Source organism: Procambarus clarkii, unplaced genomic scaffold (assembly GCF_040958095.1).
Source record: "Procambarus clarkii isolate CNS0578487 unplaced genomic scaffold, FALCON_Pclarkii_2.0 HiC_scaffold_95, whole genome shotgun sequence".
NCBI classification, from domain to species: Eukaryota; Metazoa; Arthropoda; class Malacostraca; order Decapoda; family Cambaridae; genus Procambarus; species Procambarus clarkii.
The window spans coordinates 830,755-845,949 of record NW_027189128.1 but is presented as its reverse complement, the minus strand read 5'-3'; the positions used below and the strand labels follow the sequence as shown (position 1 = coordinate 845,949).

General features: G+C 33.3%; 1 long non-coding RNA gene across 1 annotated transcript; it reads right to left on the bottom strand.

Annotated features, from left to right (window-relative positions):
* Positions 1-2,869: 2,869 nt before the first annotated feature.
* Positions 2,870-7,553, bottom strand: LOC138360085 (uncharacterized). Its single transcript, XR_011226200.1, has 3 exons — positions 7,464-7,553; positions 3,616-3,722; positions 2,870-2,935 (listed from the first exon to the last, which is right to left on the bottom strand). It is a non-coding gene; the product is annotated as an uncharacterized lncRNA (long non-coding RNA).
* Between the last annotated feature and the right edge of the window lie 7,642 nt (positions 7,554-15,195).

Below are 15,195 nucleotides of genomic sequence, written 5' to 3'. Positions count from 1 at the left end.
CCCAATAAAATTATATTACAAATCAACCATGCACAGTGAACATATAAAAGAGGAAAGAATAATGAAAGAAATAATCCGTAAAGGAGTAAAAAGCACTACTCCTAACCAAAACATAAACCTGATAATATTCTACAAAACCAAGAAGACTTCCGAACTCCTTATCAAAAACAGCCCGAAGCCGACGGAGAACCCTCTACAGCAGTCAAGCGTTGTATACATGTACACTTGCCCCCACGAAGGATGTAACCTTCAATGTAAGTACATAGGTATGACGTCGACCAAGCTGACGAGGCGTTTGACATGCCATCTTCAATCTGGTGCCCCTAGGAATCACATGAGACAAGCCCATGACATTACTCTAACAAGAGAAATGTTGAACAAGAATACTTCCATAATAGACAAAACCCAAGATTCAAGAAGATTACAAATTCTTGAGGCAATTCACATAAGAATAGAGCGACCTACCATGAACACCCAAATCACGGAACTATTTACTCTACCCACCATGAGAGTAAGGACAAGACAAGAACAAATCGATGCCAACACAGAAGACAATGTCCAACATAACAGGCCAATTACACTGGATTAATCTTTGTGTTTGGATAGGAGATGCCTCGTATGGGCCAATAAGCCTTCTGCAGCCTCTATGTTTCACCTCACATTTATCCCTTATGTATCCCCCCATGTTTTCACCTTCATTGTATTATCACCTGACCTAATGCGGGTATAAAATCAACTAGTATTGTAAGATCTGTTCACTTGAGAATGAACCATGGAGGTTCGAAACGTCGTGCAAATTATACAAATAAGTGTAATACACTCTATAGTAAATCACTTCTTTTCTTCACCTTAAAAGTACGAAAATGAGTTTTGGAGAACTCCTATTTCAATTAAGCCCTGATGCTAAGAAAATAGTTAGAGGGATAGAAGCCCTAAACCAGAAAATAATAAATACAGAATATGCGGTCATATTCAATGAAACATATATATATATATATATATATATATATATATATATATATATATATATATATATATATGTCGTACCTAGTAGCCAGAACCCAGCAAACAATTTTAGGTTGCCACAACATATCTGGAAAGTATTTGAAAGGATTGGAAACGTTTGTTTTATCGTATCAGATACGATATTGTGTGTGGACTTAAATAGGTTTCCAAAACTTATAACCAAGACATATGTATCTAACACTAATTTGATATGTTGTGACAACTTTACACTCCTAACATGAGTCATTCATAATCCATTCATACACCAATATGAATCTCTTGTGAAAGGTCTGAGCCTTATCTGAACCCTTTTCACATCTTTGTGTTTAAAGTTAAATTTCTTGAAATTAAATTATATTATTTTATATTATATTATATTATTTTTATTATATTTTATTTTATAATGTATTATTATTTTTATTATATTTTTTTAATTATATTATTGTTTTCAATTTAAATATTAAAACCAATTTAAGGGTAAAAAAATCAAATAATTTATATTTCTTTTATTATTTACTAACAAATCAGCAAAAATACAAAAACATATGACCTATATAATTATATATATAATATATATATAATTAATATATATATATATAAATAATTTATATATTATATATATATATATATTAGTGTAATATATATAAGAATGTAGTGTAATAGTATATATATTATATTATATATTATATATATATATATATATATATATATATATATATATATATATATATATATATATATATATATATATATATATATATTTATATATAAATAATATATTTATATATAAATAATATATTTATATATAAATAATATATTTATATATAAATAATATATTTATATATAAATAATATATTTATATATAAATAATATATTTATATATAAATAATATATTTATATATAAATAATATATTTATATATAAATAACATATTTATATATAAATAATATATTTATATATAAATAACATATTTATATATAAATAACATATTTATATATAAATAACATATTTATATATAAATAACATATTTATATATAAATAACATATTTATATATAAATAACATATTTATATATAAATAACATATTTATATATAAATAACATATTTATATATAAATAACATATTTATATATAAATAATATATTTATATATAAATAATATATTTATATATAAATAATATATTTATATATAAATAATATATTTATATATAAATAATATATTTATATATAAATAATATATTTATATATAAATAATATAATTATATATAAATAATATAATTATATATAAATAATATAATTATATATAAATAATATAATTATATATAAGTAATATATATATAAATAATATATATATATATAAATAATATATATATGATAACCATCTTTGTAACCTATATGTAACTCCCTCTTTGTAACAAAGTTCAAATAAAGCAAATATATATGTGTGCATACAAAAGAATGGGGGTGGTAGAAGATAATATTAGTGTTTAGTGAGTGACCACAAGGTCTCCTCTGAATACTTTTTATTTTCTTCTCCGAGGCTATGGGTCCCCACATTGGCACCAGAGGTCTTCCTCACAAACTTTTTATATAATATATATATATAAATAATATATATATAAAGGTAAAACTAGCTAGTTATACGTAGATATATGATAACTAACCAACCCTACCAAACCTAACCTATATATATATATATATATATATATATATATATATATATATATATATATATATATATATATATATATATATATATATATATATATATATATATATATATTATAATATATATATATATAGGTTATATATAGGAATCTATATGTGTCTATATATAGACACATATAGATTCTTCTATATAGACATTAGCCATTTTCAGTATTCGTCATATCCAAGTCTGCTGTGTGATGCACATGTCTTCTTGCTTCACCACCCTGTAATGAAATATTGTTTGTTACTAATTGTTTTCAATAATACATTATTTTATTATATAATATTTAATTTATTAATTAAAAACCGTTTCCATATTATAGAAAAAAAACTAAAACAAGAATCTATATAAAACTATAGAATAGAATAGAATAGAATAATAGAATAGAATCTATATAGAATCTATATATCATATATATATTTATAAAAATAAATATATATATATATAAATATATATTATATATATTTATATATATGTGTGTATATCACGAAAATAAACACGTGATTAAGAATGTGACAATGTCAGACCACGGAGGAAGAATGAAACAGGAATTTCCTTAAGTACTTTTGTATATTAAATACATCTTCAGAAGGACCTTCTGAAGATGTATTTAATATACAAAAGTACTTAAGGAAATTCCTGTTTCATTCTTCCTCCGTGGTCTGACATTGTCATATTTATATATATATATATTATTATATCCTGCATTATTCCAGCCCATTATTAGAGATAGTAGCCACCTCTTATTTTGGTTTTCTTTCATTATTAGTGCTCAGAAAATTAAATATATCTACATATTTAGTCAAAATCAGTTACATTATTTTATCTTATTCATAGCATAAATGTTCTCAAAGATTACTAAAAAGAAATTGAATTAGACTACAGCAAATTGGCAAACTTTACCTTGTATCTGTTTCCACCGAGTTTGTTTGGGGCGTTCTTCAACATATCAGCAATACTTGTCTCAACATCTCTTTCAGTTGCATTAGTGTGGGTGTTGATACAGGCTTCTGGAAATTTATAAGAATTAATTAATATATATAATTATAATTCACTTTGCCATTCCCCATTCCACAGTCCTCTCGTCCTTCCCACTTCCCTGTCCCCACATCATCCCCACTATTCCCACTTCCCTGTCCCATCGTCCTCCTTACCATTTTCCTCTCCCCTGTCCTTCTTCCTCCCCCACCATCTCCCATTCACCTGTCCCTTTGTCCTCCCCAGCATTCCCCTGTCCCCACCATCCCCAACTCCCCAGTCCCCTCGTCCTCCCCACCATTACCCTCTCCTCTGTCCCCTCGTCTTCCCCACCATACCCCCCTCTCGTCCTCCCCACCATTCCAAACTACCTCATCCGATGCATTCTATAATGGTCTGATGCTTCCATCAGAAAATTGGGAACATCAAATGATCTGATATTCCCATCACTGAAAAATAAGAACAGCTAAAAAAATGAAATGAAAAAAATAAAAAAATAAACTATACTCATGAAATGAACAGTATGGTAAACAAAACAGCTCAATTTCAATGCAATGTCACACAAAATTATTAAATCGAAATGAAAATAAATTGAAATCTATGAAAATTCAAATTATCAATGCAATCGGAAATATTGAAATAATATTGCAACATAATATAGTGTGGGTTGCTCTTACGTGCAACAGACGGTGCTGTTTTTCAAAAAAGGCATGGTTTTACCTGTCACAAGTGTGGCATCTATACTTATACTCACGAAATGAACGGTATGGTAAACAACATAGCTCAATTGCAATGCAATGTCACAATAACATTTAATAACAATAATAACAATAACATTTAAATATACTTTAAGATATAATCTAGAAGAAAATAAGAACATTGAAACGGTTCATGAACTCGATTTCAATAAAGGACACTATGGGGAACTTTGAAAAACAGTTAATGAGTATAATTAGACAGACTTGTTGCTAGGCAGAGGAGTAAATAATGAGATATATGGCAAATTTTGCAAAATATACGGCACACAAACATTCATACCCAAACAAAGCAAAATGCTAGGTAAGAACAAAGCAGTTGGCCCGTAGGGGAAAGGAGATACCCACAAGACTGGAATACAAGTCATTAACAAGCACACAAGTACTACACCACACAACAACCGCACTACTACCAGAACTGGACGAATCACTACCAAAACAACACATTGCACATCACTACCAAAACAACACAACACAACACAAGCATTGGCAAAGAATTATCGACCAGTTGCACTAACATCCCACATAATAAAATTATTTGAGAGTGATCAGGAGTCAGGTTACTAGTTTTATAGAGACAAATGACCTCCACAATCCAGGCCAACAAGGATTTAGAGCAGGAAGATATTGAAATACCTCTTACAGCTATCTCTCATGTCCTCTACTTGTACAGTACAGCTACTTGACCATTACGACAAAATCACTGAGATATGAGATAATGATGACACTAACCTCATCTACTCAGACTCCAACCCACTCATATTAAATAATGATGTAAACAATAAATTAAAAAAAATCCACTTATTAATGTCAACCAACAAACTCCCACTAAACATAGAAAGGACCTACAACATCTTACTTGGGAGCAAATCAACAAATGCAATTCATCTACAGTTACACAATGTTAACATCAGAAATAAAAAAGATGGTAAGTTCCTTGGTCTATACTTATATCTGCCCGAAACGCTATGAGTGCTAGTTGCTTTACAAGAATGTATAACTTCAAGTCATTGTACTCTCCCCAATGTACCTTCTTGTATATAAAGAAAAAATAAATAAATAAACAAACACATAATAAATCAATACTTACTAAATTTTGTCTATTATGTAGCAAAGAAGCAGGTCTACGGAAGGCTTTTCTGTTGAGTTCGAAGCCCAGATTACTCGTGGTCTCTGAAATAAGTTAAGATTATAAGTATAAAATTTATAAAACCAAATAATAAATCCGGTATTGCTCAATTTCAGATGCAGACGTACTGAATGATATATCAGACTGTCAGCATGGTATTCGATCTGGAAGGTCCAATGTAACGAATTTACTCAGTTTCTATGATCGAGCCACAGAGATCTATAAAGAATTCTGATCAAGAAAGAGATCTAGGGGTGGTTTTAGATAGAAAACTATAACCTGAGGATCATATTAAGAACATTCTGCGAGGGGCCTATGCTACACTTTTTAACTTTAGAATTGCTTTTAAATACATAGGTCAAAAAGTTTTAAAAGTTTTAAAAGTTTTTTAAACCTCTCGTGTATCATGAGTGTGTTAAAGCTTCAGATGGTGCATTCAGATGATGAATATTACCTAGTTCCTTCATCTGGGAAGAATGAACACATATTGGTGCATTCGGATGATAAAAACTAACTACTGTAGTTTAATTGATCAACAGACTGTATATCATATGCAGACTGTATGTGGATCTGCGGGCCACTCCAAACAACAGCCTGGTGGACCAAGCTCCACCAGGCCTAAAGCACAAAGTGATATAGATGTGATAGAGAAACTAGGTCAAATGGAGGAGTAGGTCTGTATATTAAACAGCACCTGACGTGCACAGAGCTACTAAACTCAATGTGGTGGTAGAGTGGTGGGGGGGGGGGGGAAACATTGCAGAAAAAAACAAAAATACAATTTGGTCAACAAAACAGCATTGTTTAAAATAGAAGACATGGGTTGACATTTTGGGGGTAAGGTAGGTTACATTGAGTTAATTAGTTAGTACTTAGTTTTTATCTTAAACTGGTTGGGAGAGGTACAGTGTTGCTGTGCTGGTGAAAGAACACCTAAAGGTAAATTAAATAATGATTGCGAATCCACAAGAAGTAGACATAATAGCGCTAGAGATCTGCAATCAGGATGATAAACTTTCCTTAAAGAATTTGACAAACACTTGCTGATAGGACATGAAGTAAATGAAATGTATGTCAAGTTTTGTGAAATATATGATAAAAGCACAACAAAATTTGTACCAAAGGAGAGATGCAGAACTAGGAAAAGGGGTTTGTTCAACAGAAATTGCGAGAGGGCCTGAGACCCAAACACACACAAATGGAATCAATATATAGCAAGAGGCCAAACCCCCAAACATACAAGCGATGCAAAGATGCGAGAAACAGCAGCAGCATTAAGGAGAGGGACTTAAGGACCATAAATAAAGTGTGAAAATAAACTCGAGTAATTTTTTTAACTACTCTCGACAGTGAAGAAAAACAAATATTCAGACGATTTGTGTTAGAATCATTAATCTTACACTTTCGGTCATATTCAACAACACAAATACATACACACACATTCCTGTTGCTGTAGCAAGTGAAGAATTACACACACAGATAACAATAACGTGATGCATCAAATGAACAAATCCACAAGGGCCGTGACGAGGATTCGAACCTGCGTCCGGGAGCATCCCAGACACTGCCTTAATCGACTGAGCTACAACAGGGTAAAAGGGTTGAAACCGAAGTTCTACTGAACTTACTGGATCCCATAGCCTCTCCGAGGCACAAACCAGGCTTTTACACAACCCCCCCCCCCCTGCACCCGAGCTCAATTGTCAAAAGTGAAAAATTGGGTTTGTCTTCCGAATGCACCATATCAGTAAATTTTTTAATAATCTTTTAAAAATAGTAAATGCCACTATTTTTGCAAAATTATTACGAGATCTATTATTCTATAGAATAATGCATATAAATGCATATATGCATATAAATACAAAACAAGTAAATGTAAATAATTTTACCTTGCACCTAGATCCACCAAGCCTGTATGGCGCGCGTTTCAGTACTTCGGAAATCTAGAACTATCTTGAATCTCTAATCTGCAATGAAACAATACATATTATTGCACTTACCAAAACATGGATGAATGTAGAAAATACAGAACTATTAGCTGAATATCAAATAAATGGATTTAATCTATTTCACACAGATAGATATATTAGATATTATATTATATTCCTTTCCTCCCTAGAATCTGGATGTAGCAGGTGCTCAATTGTCAAAAGTGAAAAATTTGGTTTATTTAACATACACGCCATAGACCGGCTTGGGAAAAAAAGTTCGTAAAACCCAGGGGCCATAGACCGGCTTGGGAAAAAAAGTTCGTAAAACCCAGGGGCCATAGACCGGCTATGAAAGAAAATTTGAGAAAACCCTGGGGCCATAGAACGGCTATTTAATCCCCTGGAATGGATAATCATCTGTATCAAACCTTATTACAGGTAAAACCAGTAGGCAGTCTACTGTATTTTATCAAACCCTTATTAGAATAATAGATCTCGTAATAATTTTGCAAAAATAGTGGCATTTACTATTTTTAAAAGATTATTAAAAAATTTACTGATATGGTGCATTCGGAAGACAAACCCAATTTTTCACTTTTGACAATTGAGCACCTGCTACATCCAGATTCTAGGGAGGAAAGGAAGGACGATCTTACTGGATCCCATAGCCTCTCCGAGGCACAAACCAGGCTTTTACACAACCCACCCCCCCCCCTGCACCCGAGCTCAATTGTCAAAAGTGAAAAATTGGGTTTGTCTTCCGAATGCACCATATCAGTAAATTTTTTAATAATCTTTTAAAAATAGTAAATGCCACTATTTTTGCAAAATTATTACGAGATCTATTATTCTATAGAATAATGCATATAAATGCATATATGCATATAAATACAAAACAAGTAAATGTAAATAATTTTACCTTGCACCTAGATCAACCAAGCCTGTATAGCGCGCGTTTCAGTACTTCGGAAATCTAGAACTATCTTGAATCTCTAATCTGCAATGAAACAATACATATTATTGCACTTACCAAAACATGGATGAATGTAGAAAATACAGAACTATTAGCTGAATATCAAATAAATGGATTTAATCTATTTCACACAGATAGATATATTAGATATTATATTATATTCCTTTCCTCCCTAGAATCTGGATGTAGCAGGTGCTCAATTGTCAAAAGTGAAAAATTTGGTTTATTTAACATACACGCCATAGACCGGCTTGGGAAAAAAAGTTCGTAAAACCCAGGGGCCATGGACCGGCTTGGGAAAAAAGTTCGTAAAACCCAGGGGCCATAGACCGGCTATGAAAGAAAATTTGTGAAAACCCTGGGGCCATAGAACGGCTATTTAATCCCCTGGAACGGATAATCATCTGTATCAAACCTTATTACAGGTAAAACCAGTAGGCAGTCTACTGTATTTTATCAAACCCTTATTAGAATAATAGATCTCGTAATAATTTTGCAAAAATAGTGGCATTTACTATTTTTAAAAGATTATTAAAAAATTTACTGATATGGTGCATTCGGAAGACAAACCCAATTTTTCACTTTTGACAATTGAGCACCTGCTACATCCAGATTCTAGGGAGGAAAGGAAGGACGATCTTACTGGATCCCATAGCCTCTCCGAGGCACGAACCAGGCTTTTACACAACCCCCCCCCTGCACCCGAGCTCAATTGTCAAAAGTGAAAAATTGGGTTTGTCTTCCGAATGCACCATATCAGTAATTTTTTTAATAATCTTTTAAAAATAGTAAATGCCACTATTTTTGCAAAATTATTACGAGATCTATTATTCTATAGAATAATGCATATAAATGCATATATGCATATAAATACAAAACAAGTAAATGTAAATAATTTTACCTTGCACCTAGATCCACCAAGCCTGTATGGCGCGCGTTTCAGTACTTCGGAAATCTAGAACTATCTTGAATCTCTAATCTGCAATGAAACAATACATATTATTGCACTTACCAAAACATGGATGAATGTAGAAAATACAGAACTATTAGCTGAATATCAAATAAATGGATTTAATCTATTTCACACAGATAGATATATTAGATATTATATTATATTCCTTTCCTCCCTAGAATCTGGATGTAGCAGGTGCTCAATTGTCAAAAGTGAAAAATTTGGTTTATTTAACATACACGCCATAGACCGGCTTGGGAAAAAAAGTTCGTAAAACCCAGGGGCCATAGACCGGCTTGGGAAAAAAGTTCGTAAAACCCAGGGGCCATAGACCGGCTATGAAAGAAAATTTGAGAAAACCCTGGGGCCATAGAACGGCTATTTAATCCCCTGGAACGGATAATCATCTGTATCAAACCTTATTACAGGTAAAACCAGTAGGCAGTCTACTGTATTTTATCAAACCCTTATTAGAATAATAGATCTCGTAATAATTTTGCAAAAATAGTGGCATTTACTATTTTTAAAAGATTATTAAAAAATTTACTGATATGGTGCATTCGGAAGACAAACCCAATTTTTCACTTTTGACAATTGAGCACCTGCTACATCCAGATTCTAGGGAGGAAAGGAAGGACGATCTTACTAGATCCCATAGCCTCTCCGAGGCACGAACCAGGCTTTTACACAACCCCCCCCCCCCCTGCACCCGAGCTCAATTGTCAAAAGTGAAAAATTGGGTTTGTCTTCCGAATGCACCATATCAGTAAATTTTTTAATAATCTTTTAAAAATAGTAAATGCCACTATTTTTGCAAAATTATTACGAGATCTATTATTCTAATAAGGGTTTGATAAAATACAGTAGACTGCCTACTGGTTTTACCTGTAATAAGGTTTGATACAGATGATTATCCGTTCCAGGGGATTAAATAGCCGTTCTATGGCCCCAGGGTTTTCTCAAATTTTCTTTCATAGCCGGTCTATGGCCCCTGGGTTTTACGAACTTTTTTCCCAAGCCGGTCTATGGCCCCTGGGTTTTACGAACTTTTTTTCCCAAGCCGGTCTATGGCGTGTATGTTAAATAAACCAAATTTTTCACTTTTGACAATTGAGCACCTGCTACATCCAGATTCTAGGGAGGAAAGGAATATAATATAATATCTAATATATCTATCTGTGTGAAATAGATTAAATCCATTTATTTGATATTCAGCTAATAGTTCTGTATTTTCTACATTCATCCATGTTTTGGTAAGTGCAATAATATGTATTGTTTCATTGCAGATTAGAGATTCAAGATAGTTCTAGATTTCCGAAGTACTGAAACGCGCGCCATACAGGCTTGGTGGATCTAGGTGCAAGGTAAAATTATTTACATTTACTTGTTTTGTATTTATATGCATTTATATGCATTATTCTATAGAATAATAGATCTCGTTATAATTTTGCAAAAATAGTGGCATTTACTATTTTTAAAAGATTATTAACAAATTTACTGATATGGTGCATTCGGAAGACAAACCCAATTTTTCACTTTTGACAATTGAGCACCTGCTACATCCAGATTCTAGGGAGGAAAGGAAGGACGATCTTACTGGATCCCATAGCCTCTCCGAGGCACAAACCAGGCTTTTACACAACCCCCCCCCCCTGCACCCGAGCTCAATTGTCAAAAGTGAAAAATTGGGTTTGTCTTCCGAATGCACCATATCAGTAAATTTGTTAATAATCTTTTAAAAATAGTAAATGCCACTATTTTTGCAAAATTATAACGAGATCTATTATTCTATAGAATAATGCATATAAATACAAAACAAGTAAATGTAAATAATTTTACCTTGCACCTAGATCCACCAAGCCTGTATGGCGCGCGTTTCAGTACTTCGGAAATCTAGAACTATCTTGAATCTCTAATCTGCAATGAAACAATACATATTATTGCACTTACCAAAACATGGATGAATGTAGAAAATACAGAACTATTAGCTGAATATCAAATAAATGGATTTAATCTATTTCACACAGATAGATATATTAGATATTATATTATATTCCTTTCCTCCCTAGAATCTGGATGTAGCAGGTGCTCAATTGTCAAAAGTGAAAAATTTGGTTTATTTAACATACACGCCATAGACCGGCTTGGGAAAAAAAGTTCGTAAAACCCAGGGGCCATAGACCGGCTTGGGAAAAAAGTTCGTAAAACCCAGGGGCCATAGACCGGCTATGAAAGAAAATTTGAGAAAACCCTGGGGCCATAGAACGGCTATTTAATCCCCTGGAACGGATAATCATCTGTATCAAACCTTATTACAGGTAAAACCAGTAGGCAGTCTACTGTATTTTATCAAACCCTTATTAGAATAATAGATCTCGTAATAATTTTGCAAAAATAGTGGCATTTACTATTTTTAAAAGATTATTAAAAAATTTACTGATATGGTGCATTCGGAAGACAAACCCAATTTTTCACTTTTGACAATTGAGCACCTGCTACATCCAGATTCTAGGGAGGAAAGGAAGGACGATCTTACTGGATCCCATAGCCTCTCCGAGGCACGAACCAGGCTTTTACACAACCCCCCCCCCCCTGCACCCGAGCTCAATTGTCAAAAGTGAAAAATTGGGTTTGTCTTCCGAATGCACCATATCAGTAAATTTTTTAATAATCTTTTAAAAATAGTAAATGCCACTATTTTTGCAAAATTATTACGAGATCTATTATTCTATAGAATAATGCATATAAATGCATATATGCATATAAATACAAAACAAGTAAATGTAAATAATTTTACCTTGCACCTAGATCCACCAAGCCTGTATGGCGCGCGTTTCAGTACTTCGGAAATCTAGAACTATCTTGAATCTCTAATCTGCAATGAAACAATACATATTATTGCACTTACCAAAACATGGATGAATGTAGAAAATACAGAACTATTAGCTGAATATCAAATAAATGGATTTAATCTATTTCACACAGATAGATATATTAGATATTATATTATATTCCTTTCCTCCCTAGAATCTGGATGTAGCACATGCTCAATTGTCAAAAGTGAAAAATTTGGTTTATTTAACATACACGCCATAGACCGGCTTGGGAAAAAAAGTTCGTAAAACCCAGGGGCCATAGACTGGCTTTGGAAAATAAGTTCGTAAAACCCAGGGGCCATAGACCGGCTATGAAAGAAAATTTGAGAAATCCCTGGGGCCATAGAACGGCTATTTAATCCCCTTGAACGGACCTGTGCATGGACCACTGAGGCATCGAAAAAAAACACGGGCCATAGACCGGCTTGGGAAAAAAAAGTTCGTAAAACCCAGGGGCCATAGACCGGCTATTTAATCCCCTTGAACGGACATGTGCATGGACCACTGAGGCATCGAAAAAAAACACGGGCCATAGACCGGCTTGGGGAAAAAAAGCTAGGTTAGGCTAGGTAAAAGCTAGGTAAAAAAGAAAGGAGCTAGGTTAGACTATGTATGTTTAAATCTCTGATTTAAACAGAGCCAGTGTTCAGTCAAATAACTGAATTTATCAAATCTTATCCTTGTATAATATACAAGCTGATGTGAGATCCCTGTCTATAGGAGGACTGGAACTTCTATCAACTAATCCATACATCAAACCTGTCCCTTACAGCCCACAATCTATCATTAGGAAAACCATGTGAGAAATCTTTAAGGAATTCTGATAAAGAAAGAGATCTAGGGGTGGTTCTAAATAGAAAACTATCACCTGAGGACCACATAAAGAACATTGTGTGAGGAGCCTATGCCATGCATTCCAACTTCAGAATTGCTTTTAAATACATGGATGGCGAAATACTAAAGAAATTGTTCACCACTTTTGCTAGTCCAAAGCTAGAATATGCAGCAGTTGTGGGGTGCCCTTATTGGGGTGCCATCACATGTAAACCAACCAAGCCCACAAATACGTCAACATGGACCAGCATTACACAGTCTAACATACTCTGTCAGATGTAACAACTAAATTTGTGAATTCAAGACCTAATCTATTGCATAATACAGTGTTAGTACGAGAAAAACATTACTTACATTCGAAGCCGTGTTTTAAAATGGCGGCGGTCTTGTTGTACTGACGCTCCAAACTGTGTGCTCGTTTGCGTATGATGAACGTGTGACAATTTACTACAACAATTATTTAATTATTCTTATTCTTTATTTTACTATTTTTAGGGTACATGAAATTTCCAACTTATTTGCACACAATAATATAATTGCATTGTCATAACCTTTATATATTACGGAAAATACGATGACATGAACGAAGTCAAAGTGAAGTTGAAGTCAAAGTCATTCGCCGAACGTATTAGTCATTTTTTTTTCTCCCAAACGATAGGGGATAACAAATCCACAGAGCATATAAGTGTACAGTAAAGTCAATTTTATTCAGGAAAGTACATACATAGTTGATTTACAAACATAATGTTGGATTTATAGATAGAGCTAGTGCACACAATACCTAAAGCCAATATAGTAGGCATATAGCATTTCAGGCAACCGGGCAGTATATATGGACCCCTTACTCAAATCTCTGAATATGTTAGATATTAAGTCCCTGCACATACTCTCATGTGTATTTTATATATATAAAACGCTGCACTGTAATGTCAATCCTGACCCTAAAAGCTTCCTAGAAGGTTGTAACAGATCCCATGAGCACCACACCAGAAACAAATACCTATTTGATATTCCAAGAGTACGACTTAGTCAAACTAGAAATGCTCTACAAATCAAGGGACCTCGAATGTGGAATGACCTTCCCAATTATGTTAAAAACTGTACCTCTCCCAACCAGTTTAAGATAAATAAAGATAAATTTATAAGTTAAGAAAAATTCCACAAATCAACAACCCTGTTACTGACCCAGTATTTACCCAAGTCTTTCCTAAATCTAAACTTATCCAATTTATACCCATTGTTTCGTGTTCTATCGTGTGTTGACAATTTTAATAACCTATTAATATCCCCTTTGTTATATCCATTCAGGAAATTGTGGTTGATCTCGAACCCATTGATAATGTGACGACTTATACAGAATTTTGTAACTATATCATCAAGATTGTAACCAGCTTAGCTAAATGTAGTGTGGGGTTCAGTCCCTAAGCCCATATTTGTGCCTCTCTAACCATTTAGGTTACAGGGCAAAAACATAAAAACAAAGGTAACTGCAGAAGGCCTATTGGCCCATACCAGGCATGCAGCTCCTATCTATAACAGATAAACACTAAGTACTACCTAATTAACTCAATGTAACCTACCTAACCACGAAAATGTCAATCCATATCTTTTATTTTAAACAATGCTGTTTTGTTGACCAAATTGTATTTTTACTCTTTTTCTGTCATGTTTCTCCCACCCCTGTTTTTTCCCTTTTTTCTTATTTTTTCTCAACATAATTCATACTTTAATTAGGCGGATCAGGACATCACCTGATCAAACACATCAAACATCGTTTGACCACCATCAAACACACACATTTCGTGTGTGTTTGACGCTCACTGATATGTACCAGCGTTGTTTTATATATGGTGCTATTCTATCTTACGCTTTGTTGCTCTTTTTTACCTACGGGCTCATAGAACATTCTATTGCGAAAACATTGGCACAAAAATGAATGACGTACATACAATAATAATGTCAGGACAGTGAAATAATTATAAACTTTCAAAGCGCTGTATCGCCCATGTGTCGTCTTGTCACCAATACTGGGTAACAGTTCCACCACTTCCCACA